Below are 14,269 nucleotides of genomic sequence, written 5' to 3'. Positions count from 1 at the left end.
CTTCCAGAAAGCAAGTTACCCCAACAGAGAGCCTGTATGATGTGTCCCTTCAGAAAATAAACTGAAGCAGAGGAGGGCAGTGGGGAACAATCATATGAAGGAGAGAATTTGCCTGAATCATGAGAATAGCAGGCAGAGGGACACAACTGGAGAGCCAGAGTGCTCAGAAAATAAAGAATGGATGTAAACCTCTGGCGGGCCCAGAGATCCCAGAGTCATCTTACAACGGTTCCAGAGAAATAAGTACTTTCCTTCTTCTCCTCCATCGACCTCCTTCCATCCCTTTCCATACTCCAACCATGGGGAAAACAGAAGCCACGCTTAGCAGTTTGAGGAAAGAGAAGTAGAGAAAGAAATGAAAAGGTGACCCCATGTCCATTCAGGAGGCAGGAGGCCGGCCTGTGGCTGTGGCCCCACTTGAAGGAAAGGAGAAAGAAACCATGTCTCGTTTATAGTCCACTTTTGATTATCACAAGGGAGTAGGCATCTTAAGTACCCAAATGAGACCATGTTTTCTAGTTAAGGTGGTGTTAGGACTTGTATTTACCCAAGAGTGTTACAAGAAGTCATGGGCCTGCTGGAGTTTCCATCTGCGTCACTGAGTATATTTAAAAGGATAGAGGGAGACTCCTCAGATGGCATAAAGGGACACCCTCTCCTATTCCTTCCCCAGGTCTTTATTACCTCCTTTGCTCTTCACCCTAGCCTTCCATTTCTTCTTTATCTTGGTTTCTAGATCAGTTATCTATTGCTGTGTAACAAGTTACCACAAACTTGGTGACTTAATAAAAGCACATATTTGTCATCTCATCATTTCTGTGGGTCAGGAGTCCAGGCCTGGCTTAGCTGGGTGCCTTTCACAAGGCTTAAACTGAGGTGTGGCGGGGACTGTGATCTCTTCTCAAGGTTCCACTGAGGAAAGATTGGCTTTTAAGCTCATGCAGCTGTTAGCAGAATTCAGTTCCTTGTGGCCTACTGGACTAAGGGCCTCAGGTTTCTTGCTGGCTGATAGATGAAAGCTACCCTCAGGATCTAGCCATTTCTTTGTAGAAGGCTCTGCCCTCAGTTCTTTGCTGCATGAGCCTTCTGATCATGGCCACTTGCTTCACCAAAGCCTGCAGGACAGAGTCTGTTTTGCAAGACTGGTGTTACAAGCTTTTGTAATGTAATTGCAGATTTGACATCCCAATACCTTTGTCATCCGTTCTATTGGTTGGAAGCAGGTCACTGGAGAGCTTATACAGGGTGTGAATACTAGAAGGCAAGGATAGTTGGGGGGACATCTTGGAGTGGGTCCACCACAGCTTCTACTGTCTGTACCTTGTGCAACAGTAGCTTGGGAGACAGGGATGGGAAAAGTTGCTAAACCAGCTTCAAGGTGGAATGTCTACTAGTCAAATATACTGTCCTATTGTTGAGGCCAAACAACTCATGCAGTGCAACTCCAGTGGATGATTATGGTAGAAAGTGTCTGTCCCTTCTCTCAGTTTACTCCAGATCTCCTGCTGTGCCAGCTTGGAGTGTTCCAAGGCTCAGAAAAGGCTGGGTGTGAGCTCCAGTCAAGGCAAGGGCTGAGAGGGTAAGAAAAACCATCCCAATACACTGCCTTGTATGAAGCACCTGCTAAAGGCCAGGCTTGTGCAATGCACTTTACGTGTATTCTTTTAAATAGTCCTCACAACCTGATGAGGGAGGTACTCTTATTAGTCCCATTTTACAGATGGAAAAAAATGGAGGCTTAGAAAGTCTGAGTAACTTGCCTGTGGTGAGTGACGGAGCCAGGACTTGAAATGAGGTCAGTCTGCTTCCGAGCCTGCTCTTACCACCACCTTAAAGAAAGTGCAGGCACCTCGACAAGTGGAGGGAGCATGCAAACTGCTCTTCACTGGGAATCGGGAGGTCTGGGTTCCCATGTAGCCCAATCTCTTATAATCTGTGTGATTTGGAGCTCCTTACTTGGCCTCCTTGGGTCTCTTTTTCAGTCTGTAAAAAGGGAGTCATAAACAATTTCATTTTCCATATGCAAAAAAATGAACCTTGACCCTTACCTTGCACTATGCACAAAAATTAGCTTAAAATGGATCAAAGTCCTAAATGTAAGAAATAAAACTATAAAACCTAAGTCAGGCAAAAATTTCTTAGATGTGCTATCAAAAGCAAAATCTATGAAAAAAATTGATAAATCGGACTCTATAAAAATTAAGAACCTTTGCTTTTAGAAAGACATCATTAAGAAAACAGATAAGTCACAATCTGGGGAAAATATTTGCAAAATATATATGTGATAAAGGACTTGAATCCAGACAGTAAAATAACTTCTTATAGCTTAGTAATAAAACAACCCAGTAAAAAATGGCAGAAGATTTGAATGGACACATTACCAAAAAAGATACTGGAATAGCAAATAAGCATATGGAAAGATGCTTAACATCATTGGACATTAGGGAAATTCAATTAAAGCTACAGTAAGATATCACCACAAGTTCACTATGCCATATATTAATTATATCTTTGAATCTTTACCAAGACCTTTTAAGTGAGGCTCTTTTTATTTCCATTTTACAGGTAAGAACACTTACTTGTGTTAAATGGAGACTCAAGTTCACATAACTAAGATGCAGGGCAGCAGGCTTAAAACTCAGCAGTCTGGTTCCAGTGCCCAAGTGCCATCATGACTCTATTATTCCACTCCAGTGTCAGTTCCTAGAGGACAAGGACCTTGTCTGTCTTGTGCACTGCTGGAGCTCCAGCTCCTTGCAGGTAGTAGACACTCAATGTTGCTTATTGAATGAAAACCAGTCAGTGCATGGTGGGGCTCAGGCAGCGCTTTTTCCTACCATCAAAGAACCTTTGTGAACAGGCAAGTCATACCCACTATGATTTGTGATGCCCTTTTATGACACTTTTTGTTTGGTCTCAGAAAACTCTATACCTAGTCTTGGGTGGGTCCTTTCCACCTTCTTCTTTTCCCTTCCTCCCCTCCTTTTCCCCTTCATTCATCTTCTCCTTCTTCTTTTCCTTATTTCCGATGGGGTAGTGTGACTTTACCTCACTCTGTCCATTGGCAGAGGACACATGGTGATTCTAACCTGCAGGACCAGCCATGGGGCTCCCTGGATCAGCACCACCAGAGAATAAGTGTGCATACCCTTGAGGCTGCCTGGCCTGCCCCGAGGCCCTGTTCCACGCGTGGCAAGCCTCTGTGGGCCTTCACTGCCCTGAACTATGAGGGAGCTGACTGGCCCATCCCTTTTGATCCACGGAAGGTTTGTCAGCTCAAAGTCCATCCAATGAGGATCACAAAATGCTCCTTTCTAAGAGAGGGCACAGAAGGGTCTAAAAACAGCTCTTGTGGAGAAGGGAGGCAGCAGGGTCCAGGTCAGGTAGGACCTGGCACCATGCAAGCTAGCTGGTAACTGCCTTTATCTGGCTGAAGATAGAAGAGATGGGAAACAAAGTCTGCTTCCTCCCCTGCTGAGAAGGGAGGATGGGGGTTAAGCTGGATTTGCTTTTAACTCTTGAATCAACATTGAGGCTGCCTTGTCTGCCAGGCCATATGGTTTGCAGAGGGACAGTCACAGACTGGATTTTGGCAGATGGAGGGAGCTATGCTGAAAATGACAGAGTCTAGCAACTGGGGAGGCAAGGGGGCTGGAAGGCGAGAACGTGGCGAGGAGGCTGGGAGCAGGAGGAAAACCTCAGGGAGAGGCAGGAGGCAAAGCAAAATGAAACATTTTTGGATAAATCTGGTAAAGAAAGGGGGAAAATATTATTTATCTTAGAGGGGAGAATATCAAGGAGCCCTGAATAAGGATGCTTGCATGGCTACACAATAATTCCCAAGCTGCTGCTGCTTTTTTTTGCCACATTTCTGTGCTACCTATACTATATGTCGTTAATGTTTGTCTTTATACTGACTCTTGAAAAATTTAAATAAATTAATTTAAACAGGAAAATGTCATCACTGCCACATGTGGAAAGTTTGTTATAATTGGATGGTGATCATAATCATAAGGAAAAGGAAGACAATATAGTAATATTAAATTCTAACTAGATACTATTGCCTGCTGAAGACTGGTCTTGGACCTCCTCTTCCTTAAAAAAAAAGGAGGGGGGTATTAACAATGTTAAAAACAATAGCATCAAACTGGGACTTCTTCTTTGATATGATCAGGAAGTTTGAAAAAGTAACAATTTTCCTCACTGTGTGAGTCAGTGTTGTTTAATGCAGTAGTATATCAGTGATTCATGTTTCACTGGAGCATTTCAGAAAACCATGAGGGAGAGGGCAGAACCAACAGGGCCTTAGGAATTAGGAGATGGGGGTTTCAGTTCTAGCTCCGTCACCATCATCTTGGACACACTTCTTTACTATGGGTCTCAATTTTCTCATCTGTTGGGAGGAATAGAGTTGAACGTCCCAAGAGATAGCAAATTGGTTTCAGCTTTTGGAGTTACATATTGAGAAAGATTCTGAAGCTGTATCCAAGCTTAGTGTGGGAAAGAATGCCATAATAGATTAGTGATGTCTGCACAGGTGCAGAGCTGGAAATGGTGAGATGAATGTTGCCATCTGCTATTCCTAGGTTAGAAGGTCTCTAGGGTACCCCCCAATTCTGACAGCCTGTCATTGCATGATTTCTATAATCAACCAAGAACAGACTTGGCTTGCTTATTTGCTCATATTTGATGGCAAAGTATGAAGCAAGACAATTTTTCTAAGTGATAGGCACACAATTCAGTTCAATCCAAAACTCATTGAGCACCTGTATTATACCAGGCCCTGAACTGGGGATATAAAGATGAATAATAAGATTTAGTTCCTATCCTGGAGGAACTCACAGTCCTGCCCAGTGTAAGGAGGGTTGGTGACAAGACAGATGAATAGATTTCATGTAGGTTTCAACATGATGTAGTAAGTACTATGTTAGAGGTACATGGGAGCTGCTGGAGCAGCTCAGAGCACTCGATCAGACGTTCCCTAGAATCATATCCTGACCTGAGGGGTAATGAGGTCAGCACTCTGGCAGTTCTCAGGGGTTCATGGAATCTGACTGTTACAGGTTGAATTGTGTCTCTCAAAAAAGATGTGTTGAAGTCCTAACTACTGGTACCTGTGAATGTGACCTTATTTGGAAATAGGGTCTCTGTAGATTGTTATGAGCTGAATTGTTGTGCTCCCCTCCCCGCCAAAGGAAAATAAAAAAGGTATGTTGGAGTCCAAACCCCCAGTACTTTAGAATGTGACTTATTTGAAGATAGGGTTTTTATAGAGGTAATTAAGGTAGAATGACATCATTGGGGTGGGCCCTGATCCAATATGACTGATGTCCATATAAAAAGGGGAAACTTGGACACAGAGACAGACATGTATAGAGGGAAGATGATGTTAAGAGACACAGGGAGAAGATGGCCATCTAGAAGCCAAAGAGAGACCTAGAATATATCCTTCCTTCATGGCCTTGAGAAGGAACCAATCCTACTAAAAACTTGATTTTGGACTTCTAGTCTCCAGAACTGAAAGACAGTGCAATTCTGTTGTTTAAACCACTCAGTTTGTGATACTTTGTAACAGTAGCCTTAGCAAATTAAAACAGTAAGACTGGTGTCCTTATATAGGAAATTTGAGAGACACACACAGGGAAGAACACCATGTGACAATGGAGGTAGAGATTACAGTGATGCATCCACAAACCAAGGAATGCCAATGATTGCCAGCAACCACCAAAAGCTAGGAGATAGGCATAGAACCAATTGTCCTTCAGAGCCCTCCAGAAGGAACCAGACTTGCCAACACCTCGACTTCACACTTCAAGCCTCCAGAACTATGAGAGAATACAATTTGTTTTAATCCACTCACTTTATGGTGATTTGTTATGGCAGTCCTAGAGACTAACACACCGACCCTTTATCTTTCCCTCTCCTTCCACACCATCCCACCTCTTATTCCTCTTCTTTTGGAAAAGGTACTCACAACATAGATTATGCAGGCCATCAAGATGAACACAATGTTTAGTAGGTGAGAATGTGAGGAGATTGTACCTTCGAAATGTTGACCTATAGTTTTACCCTGTGTTTTATGTAACCACTACCACTTTTCCCGTGCCACCCCTCACATTTGGACAGCTGGATGCCAGCTCTCATTGCTTCAGAAGAGTGCACAAGTAGGTCTTGGTTTTGAGTTTACAGGGTGAAGCAGAGAAGCCTTACGATGGGAGGAAGAGAACAGAGCAGTGATCGGTGTGGGCAAATAATCAGAGATAGATGAGAACAGGGCCCTCTCAGTGGGTGCCACATGGGTACCGGGCTGTGGCGCTAGGTTGAGCCCTCCTCAGCCCTACTGTGGCCTGTGCAAGACCCCTGAAGCTCAGACACAATCCACGGGAGACCAAGGGAGCAGAGAGATGCAGGCTTGACTGATACTGCTTCCACCTCTAGCAGAATGAGATGTGTACTGGGGGGCAGGGTGAGAAGAGGGACCCAGAATATAAATGAAGTTCAGTTTAGAAAACCCAAAGTGGCTTTTTTTACACTCAAAGATTGAGCAGAGAGATGTATACCTGCCACAGGAAAGTGACTCTTTTCTTTCCCCAGAGGGGAAATATGCTCAGACATGATTTGCATGTTTGAGCTTGTATTTATTATTATTACTTTTTGGTAAATTTATAGAAGTAGAACATGTATCAAAGCAAAAGTACACAGCTCGACTAATATTCACAAAGTAAACTCACCCATGTAACGGGCACCCACACAACAGAACATGACTAGCATTGCAGAAGCCTTCGCATACCCCCTTCTAATCACACTATTTCCCCCTAGTGGGTAACTACTCTCCTGACTTCAAACAATCGTTCAGAATGTTTTCTTTTCTTTTCTTTTTGGCCGCGCCACGCGCCTTGTGGGATCTTACTTCCCTGACCAGGGATTGAGCCCATGCCCTCGGCAGCGGCAGTGAAAGTGTGGGGTCGTAACCACTGGACCACCACGGAATTCCCTAGAATGTTTTTAAACTGTATATACATGACATCAATCAAAAGGGTAGTCTTTTGTGTCTGACTTCTTTTGCTGGACATGTTTGTGAGATTCATCCGTGGTGTCACATGTAGCTGTAGTTCATTTCATCCTGTGACTATAAGGTGTTTCCTTGTATGACTATTCCAGGATCTGTGTATCCACTCTGCTGTAGAGAGGCATTTGGGCTGTTTTCAGTTTTTAGCTGTTACATATAGTGCTGCTGTGAACACTCGTGTACGTATCTTTTGGTGTACATAGGTGAGCATTTCTGTTTGGGATAATCTGAGGAGAGGAATTTCTGGGTGCTAGAGTATGGTTCTGTTTTAGAAGACACTGCCAAACAGTTTCCAGACTGATTGTATTAATATACAAGAGTGCCGTTGTCTCCATATCCTTCCCAATACTTTTGTTTCTTTTTCATTTTAGTCATTCTAGTTTATGTTAGGATTTTAGCCAGCTTGTTTCTTGGGTTAACACAAGTAGTGAGTTCTAACACACATTAGTGAGGTACTAATTCCAAGACTGTGTGGCATTTTCCTGGTCACTTCCTGTTGTAGGTGGCCCCATCCTCTCCTCTACTGCCTCTGCTAGGGAATTTGGGAACACAGGGACAACTCTGTTCTCACCATCATAGAATATTGGAACTGAATTGGTGTCTTTCAAGATCATCTATCTCACTTCTTCGTTATACAGATGAGGAAACTAACTGAGCAGGAGGAGATGAGTTTTCCAGAATTTTCCAGCCACTAATACCTGAGGCAGGACCAGGACTCAAGCCTTCTGATCCCGAATCCACTGGTTTTTCTGCCTCCCTGTGCTGTTTCTTCATTATAATTTCCAAACTTAACTACCAAACTGGACATTGGTTATTCCTTGGAGAGAGAAATAAATGCATATCAGACAATGTCTGGACTATGAGCCCATCCCTTTGGGTGGTGAGGACAGCCAGGGTGAGTGTTCCTAGATAGAATGGATGAGCTGCATTCCTCAGCCTAGTTGTCTGCCCGGGGATTGAGATGAGATTGCATTTCAGAGCTTCCAGAAGCCTCCCTAATCCTCATTTCTCATCAGCCTTGGCATCTGCCCTCAAACTCTGTGTCCTAGTTCCCAGACAGAGCCATGACATCAGTCAGGACAGAGTGTGGTGATTGTGCTTTCTCTCCCTGTCTCCCCACGTCATGTGTCTTTTTATGTCAATAAACTTATTTAGTCACTTGTTCTTATGTGAGGAGAATACTAACACTTACTGGGTGCATAATCACATCATTTAATTCTCAAAACAGCCTTGTGTGGCCAGCACTATTTTATCCCTATTTTACATATGAAGCATGGAAATTTTATAGAAGTCAACTTGTCCAAAGACCCAAGAAGTGAAGTGTTTGAGCCAGGACCTGGTCCCGAGAATTCAAGGCCACACTCTCAAACATGGCTCTGCAGCCTCCATTGCTGCAGACCATTAACATGGGAGTGAGTAGGGAGAAAATGATGCTCAGGGCATGCCTTTCTTTAAGAAAGACATGTAAAGGAAAATCTGAAGCTATAAAGTAGATGCAGTTCCTTGTAGTAGAAACACAGTGTTGTTTAAATCCAGCACTCCACTGGGAGCACTTAAAGTGTTTGTTTTCATGGAATTTACTACTTGACTTAGGGACTTGGCAGCATCAGAGAAATTCAACTAGAGTGTTAGGGAACTTCTAGCCTCCAGTGATCATTGGGAAATCTCTTCCTCGGAAGTGGGGCAGGGAGGCATTGTGTAATCATAGATTTTGGAGCTGCTTCACAGGCAGAAATACCTCTGGGTATAAAAGTTAGTGGGGAAAGAGAATTGCATTACACAGGACAAATTCAAGAGGACTTCCTTCACCAAAATGGAGGTATACCTGCCGTTCTTTTCCTGAGAGTAGAGAGGAACCTATGTCAGAAATAAGGTTCTACAGGGAGAAGTCCAATGTGCATCTTGCTCTGATAGTGGAGTAGAGAAACAGATCAACTTCCATTAATTAGAGAGGATGTTTAGGAAACAGAGTCAAAAACATATAAAATTTACATGGAATTTTGCTGAGGGTAGAGTTCAGTGTTGGATATTTTGATTTTAAACTTTTGCAGTCTGCTTCCCACAGCATCCCTCATTTCACTGTCCCCACTCTTCTGCCTAAAACCTGCCAATGGCCTCGCGCTGCACTTAGAATAAAACTTAAACTCCTTCCCATGGCCTACAAGTCTGTACCTGAACTGGCTACCGTCTGCCTTCCCAGCCTCTTCTCATTCCATTCTCCCCACACTAGTCTGGTTTCTGTTCCTTGAACAAGCCATACTTGTGCCCAACTCATGTCCTTTGCATTCATTGGTTCCTCTACCTGGAATTCTCTTTCTTGGCTTTTGCATCACTGGCTCCTCATCTTTCCAGTCTCAGATCCTGTTCCTCAACTTAGACAGCTTTGCACTTGTCTGGTGATCCTACTTCCTTCATAGAACTTAACATAATCTCTAATTACCTTGCTTATGTGTCTCTTTATTTGATTATTGCTTGTCTTCACCCACCAGATTTCAAGCTCCAGAGGTGAAAAGAACTTGTTTTTTTGTTTGTTTGTTTGTTTTAAACTTGGTGTCATTAGCATTTAGAGTAGTGCTAGGGATTGCTGGACATTGGGCATCAACTTGCTAAATGAACAAATAAACTGCTGGTAGAACTAGATATCTCACTAACCATGTAAAGAATATTCAGACTCCTGGTTCCTACTAATAAACCCAATTTTAAAAAAGAATAGAATCATTCCTTTTTTGAAAACCAGCCTAAGCCTTCTTTAATGATTAAGAGTCCCATATCCCAGATGTAAACCTGTCAAATACAAAGATCTGAAATGCAGATGGGATCATTCTTCAGTGACAGCATGAGGGGCTTTGTGAACTCACTCCACAGTGAATCTGGTGAAAATTATTTGAAAACAACCATTTAAAGCCTCTGGAAATGGTCCTAAGAGTATATAACAAATGAAGAAAGATGTGTTCAAGAGAATCTATGAAAATTTTGTAAGAAAAGTGAGAATCTTTGGGTTTTGGGAAAAAAAAAATTGCCTCTATCCCCATTCCAAGGTCAGTGAAACTTCACTCCATACTGGTACAGCCAAGAACCCAGGACTCCTTCTACCCCCATCTCCCAGCTGGAGGGCTTTCTTCCTGGGAGGAGCATTTCAACATTTCTTATCGTGTCCACAGTGACCTGTTGCTGAGACTAAGTCCCAGTTAAGTGTGGTATAGAGGTGGAGGCTCCTTCTTCTGCCCCTTCCCCACTCATGGAATGATGCTCTGGCTTGGGCATGGTGTGCACCCTGGTTGCCCTTGCCCTGGCTCATAAGTTTGGGGTTTCATGCCAAGAGAAGCAAACTGAGAAGACCTGTGAGACTATTGTACCCCTCCACTGAGTGCTCAGCTCCTAAAGTGGGAGTGTTACTCTGAAAGAAGCATGCCATTGTCTCTATTCCCAGCTCCAGAACTCTGGTTTCAAGATTCTCCCTGCGGGAGAAACAGGCCATAAAACAGATAGCATCTAATCTCTTCCCAAAGGAATCAACTTTGTTTGCAACAGAGTGTGGAGTTCAAGCCAAAGGGTACTCTCAAAAACAGTGGGGGTAGTGGTGAAAAGCAATTGGGAGGAGATTCTTAGATTCAAAGAAGATATAGGCTAAACTGTAGGCTGACTATACCTTGTGGGAGAAAGCTAGGAAAGGAGGCAGCTGGGAGGAGCCCTCCTTTAGTCAGAACAAATATCAAACACTGACCTCAGGAACTGTTTCTTCAAGGGAGCCCAAATCTGATTGGATTAGTCTGCAGAGCAATTTATGCCCAAGGGCTTTCTTGAAAACAATAGAGTAATCAGCTAGCAATCAGTAGAGCCTTACTGGGCACGGTCGGAGAAGGAGATGAAGAGCACTCTGACAAATCATTGTCATCCAGCATAACTGTGTGTGTACCCCAAACTGTGCTTCCCTGAATTGTAACATCAGAGTCTTTACACTATGACAGAGTGGGGGTGCAGGGGGATGGACTTCACTAAAATAATCCAGCCAATCACTAAACAAATAAATAAGTAAAATTAATAGCACCAGGGCATAAGGAAGTACCCAGAGCTACTACAATGTATTATCTAAAATATCCAGTTTCCAATAAAAAACTATGAGACATGCAGAGAAACAAGGAAGTATAATCCATTCACTGGAAAAGAAAGCAGGCAATAGAAAGTACCTGAGGAAGTGACCAGATGTTGGATTTAACTGAAAAAGTCTTCAAAGTAGCTACTATAGATGTGTTCAAAGAACTAAAGGAAACCATAGTTAAAGAAGTAAAGGAAGATATGACATTATTGCACCAAATAGAAAATATTGATAAAGAGATAGAAATTATAATAAAGTACTAATGGAAATTCTAGAGCTGAAAAGTACAATACCTGAAATGAAAAATTCGCTAGAGGAAGCAACAGTAGACTTGAACTGGCAGAAGTAATAGAAAACTTGAATATAAATCATAGAGATTATGCAATCCAAAAAAATAGAGAAATGAAGAAAGGTGAATAGAACTTCAGAGAAATGTGGAACACCATTAGGTATACCAACATATACATGATGAAAGTGCCAGAATGAGAGGAGAGAGAAAGAAACAAACATATTTGGAAGGATAATGGCTGAAAACTTCCCAAATTTACTGAAAAACACTAATGTACACATCCAGGAAGGACAATGAATACCAACAGACTGAACACAAGGAGAGTGACAGACACATCATAGTAAAAATGCTGATGGTCAAAAACAAGGGGAAAATGTTGAAAGCAGCAAGAACAAAATGACTCTTACTTACAGGGGAACCACAGTAAGATTAACAACTGTTAATCAGTTGTTAATCTACTGTTTCTCAGTAGAAACAAAGGAGGCCAGAAGACGATGGGATAACATATTCACAGCAGTCAAAGAAAAAACTGTCAACAAAGAGTCCTATAGTTAACAAAGCCATCTTTCAAAAAGATGAAGGCAAGATAAATAAAATGTTTAAACAGTCCCAGATATACACATATGGAGAGAATTTGTTGCTTGAAGACTCATAAGAAATATTAAATGAAGTTCTTCAGGCTGAAAGCAAGTACTTCTTGAGTGGTAATGCAAATCCACACACAGAAAACCAAAGAGCACCAACAAAAGTGATTATGTAATTATCAGAGACAGTATAAATGCTGTCTATTTTCTCCTTTCTTCTGTTAACTGATGCATATTGAGCAGGACAATCCAACTACCAATCCCAAGTAAGGATTCCTACTGTGTGAAGAATGGCAAAGACAGTAACAATGCCAGTCATCAGTAGTAGGAGCCCACAAATCTTGGCCCACTGCATCTTCTATGTGTTTGGAGTCATCAAGGAGGAGTCAATACAAGTTCTGGTTGAAACAACACTTTACTCACAGAAAGGAGAAAAGATGCAGCAAGATCATCATCTGCAGTATGCCCTGTCTACCATGGCCAGTGGGTCCCTCTGAGTAGCTGATACAGAGTGATGGCCTACATGCACACCTCTCATGCTTCAGATGAAGACCTGTTCTCTCCCCTGGGGGAAGATATACTAGGGGAGCGTTCCAGGTGCTATATGATGCACACACTTAAGCAATACAAGGAAGTTCACTGTATAATCAGAAGAAAAATTTCTTCTCATAAGGAAGAAGAATCTGAGGCCAAGCAATAGCTTGGCACCTGGCCACCATGTAAGGGAATGTTCCAGACTCAGGGCATTGTTTGGGAAATCCCAGGGAAGGGCAACACATCAAGCAATGGCTGCTTCCCCAGCAATTGAAAAAGCAGTTGTAGAGCCTAATATGTATATAATGTATTCCTGGCCTGTAATATACAGAAATGTAATATATTTGAAATGTATTTGCCAATAACAGTACAAAGGAAGGATGTGGGAGCAAAGCTGTATTGGGCAAAGGAAATGACTATAGATGGTAAAGTAATAATTATAATAATATATTGTTAGGTTTATACCATTAACAAATACGATGTATATAATCCTAGAGCAGGATTTAACCATATAAAAGACAAAACTCAAAAAAATAAAAAATCATTAAATGCCTCAGAAAATACTTAATGCAAAAGAAAGCAGTAAAAGAAGAGAGGAACAAAAAGACATGAGACACATAGAAGATAAAGAGTAAAATGACAGACATAAATCTGATTATATCAACAATAACCCTAAATGTAAATGGATTAAACAATACAATCAAAAGGAAGAGATTGTTAAATTGGGTAAACAAAAAACAAGATCCAACCATTTGTTATCTATAAGAGGCACACTGTAGATTCAAAAACATAAATAGATTGAAAGTAAAAGGATGGAAAAATATATGTCATCAAATAACAACCACAAGAAAACTGGAGTGGCTATAACAATGTCAGACAAAATAGACTTTAAAACAAGAAATGGTACTAGAGCGAAAACAGGGACAGTTTATAATGGTTAAAGGTTTAATATGCCAGGCAAATATAACAATTGTAAACATATATGCATGTAATAACGGCACCAAATACATGAAGCAAAAACTGACAAAAATGAAAGGAGAAACATACAATTCAATAGTAATAGGTTAAGACTTCAGTACTTCACTTTTCACTATAATGAATAGGACAATTAGACAATAGATAAACAACGAAATAGAAGACTTGAACGACATGATGAAGCAACTAGACTTAATACGCATCTATAGAGCACTCAACCCAACAACAGAATATATATTCTTCTCAAGTGTACAGGGTACATTTTCCAGGATAGACCATATGCCATATGAAATTAGAAATCAAAAACAGAGATTTGTTCAAGATGGCGGAGTAGAAGGATGTGCGCTCACTCCTTGCGAGAGCAGCGGAATCACAAGTAACTGCTGAACAGTCATCGACAGGAAGACACTGGAACTCACCAAAAAAGATACCCCACATCCAAAGACACAGGAGAAGCCGCAATGAGACGGTAGGGGTGGCGAAATCACAATAAAATCAAATCCCATGATGGCTGGGTGGCTGACTCACAAACTGGAAAACACTTATACCACAGAAGTCCACTCACTGGAGTGAAGAGTCTGAGCCCCACGTCAGGCTTCCCAATCTGGGGGTCCAGCAATGGGAGGAGGAACTCCTAGAGAATCAGACTTTGAAGGCTAGCGGGATTTGACTGCAGGACTTCGACAGGACTGGGAGAAACAGAGACTCCACTCTTTGAGGGC

This window comes from Delphinus delphis, chromosome 3 (genome assembly GCF_949987515.2).
Source record: "Delphinus delphis chromosome 3, mDelDel1.2, whole genome shotgun sequence".
Lineage (NCBI taxonomy): Eukaryota > Metazoa > Chordata > Mammalia > Artiodactyla > Delphinidae > Delphinus > Delphinus delphis.
The sequence above is the reverse complement of the archived record's forward strand: the minus strand, read 5'-3'. Positions refer to the sequence as shown.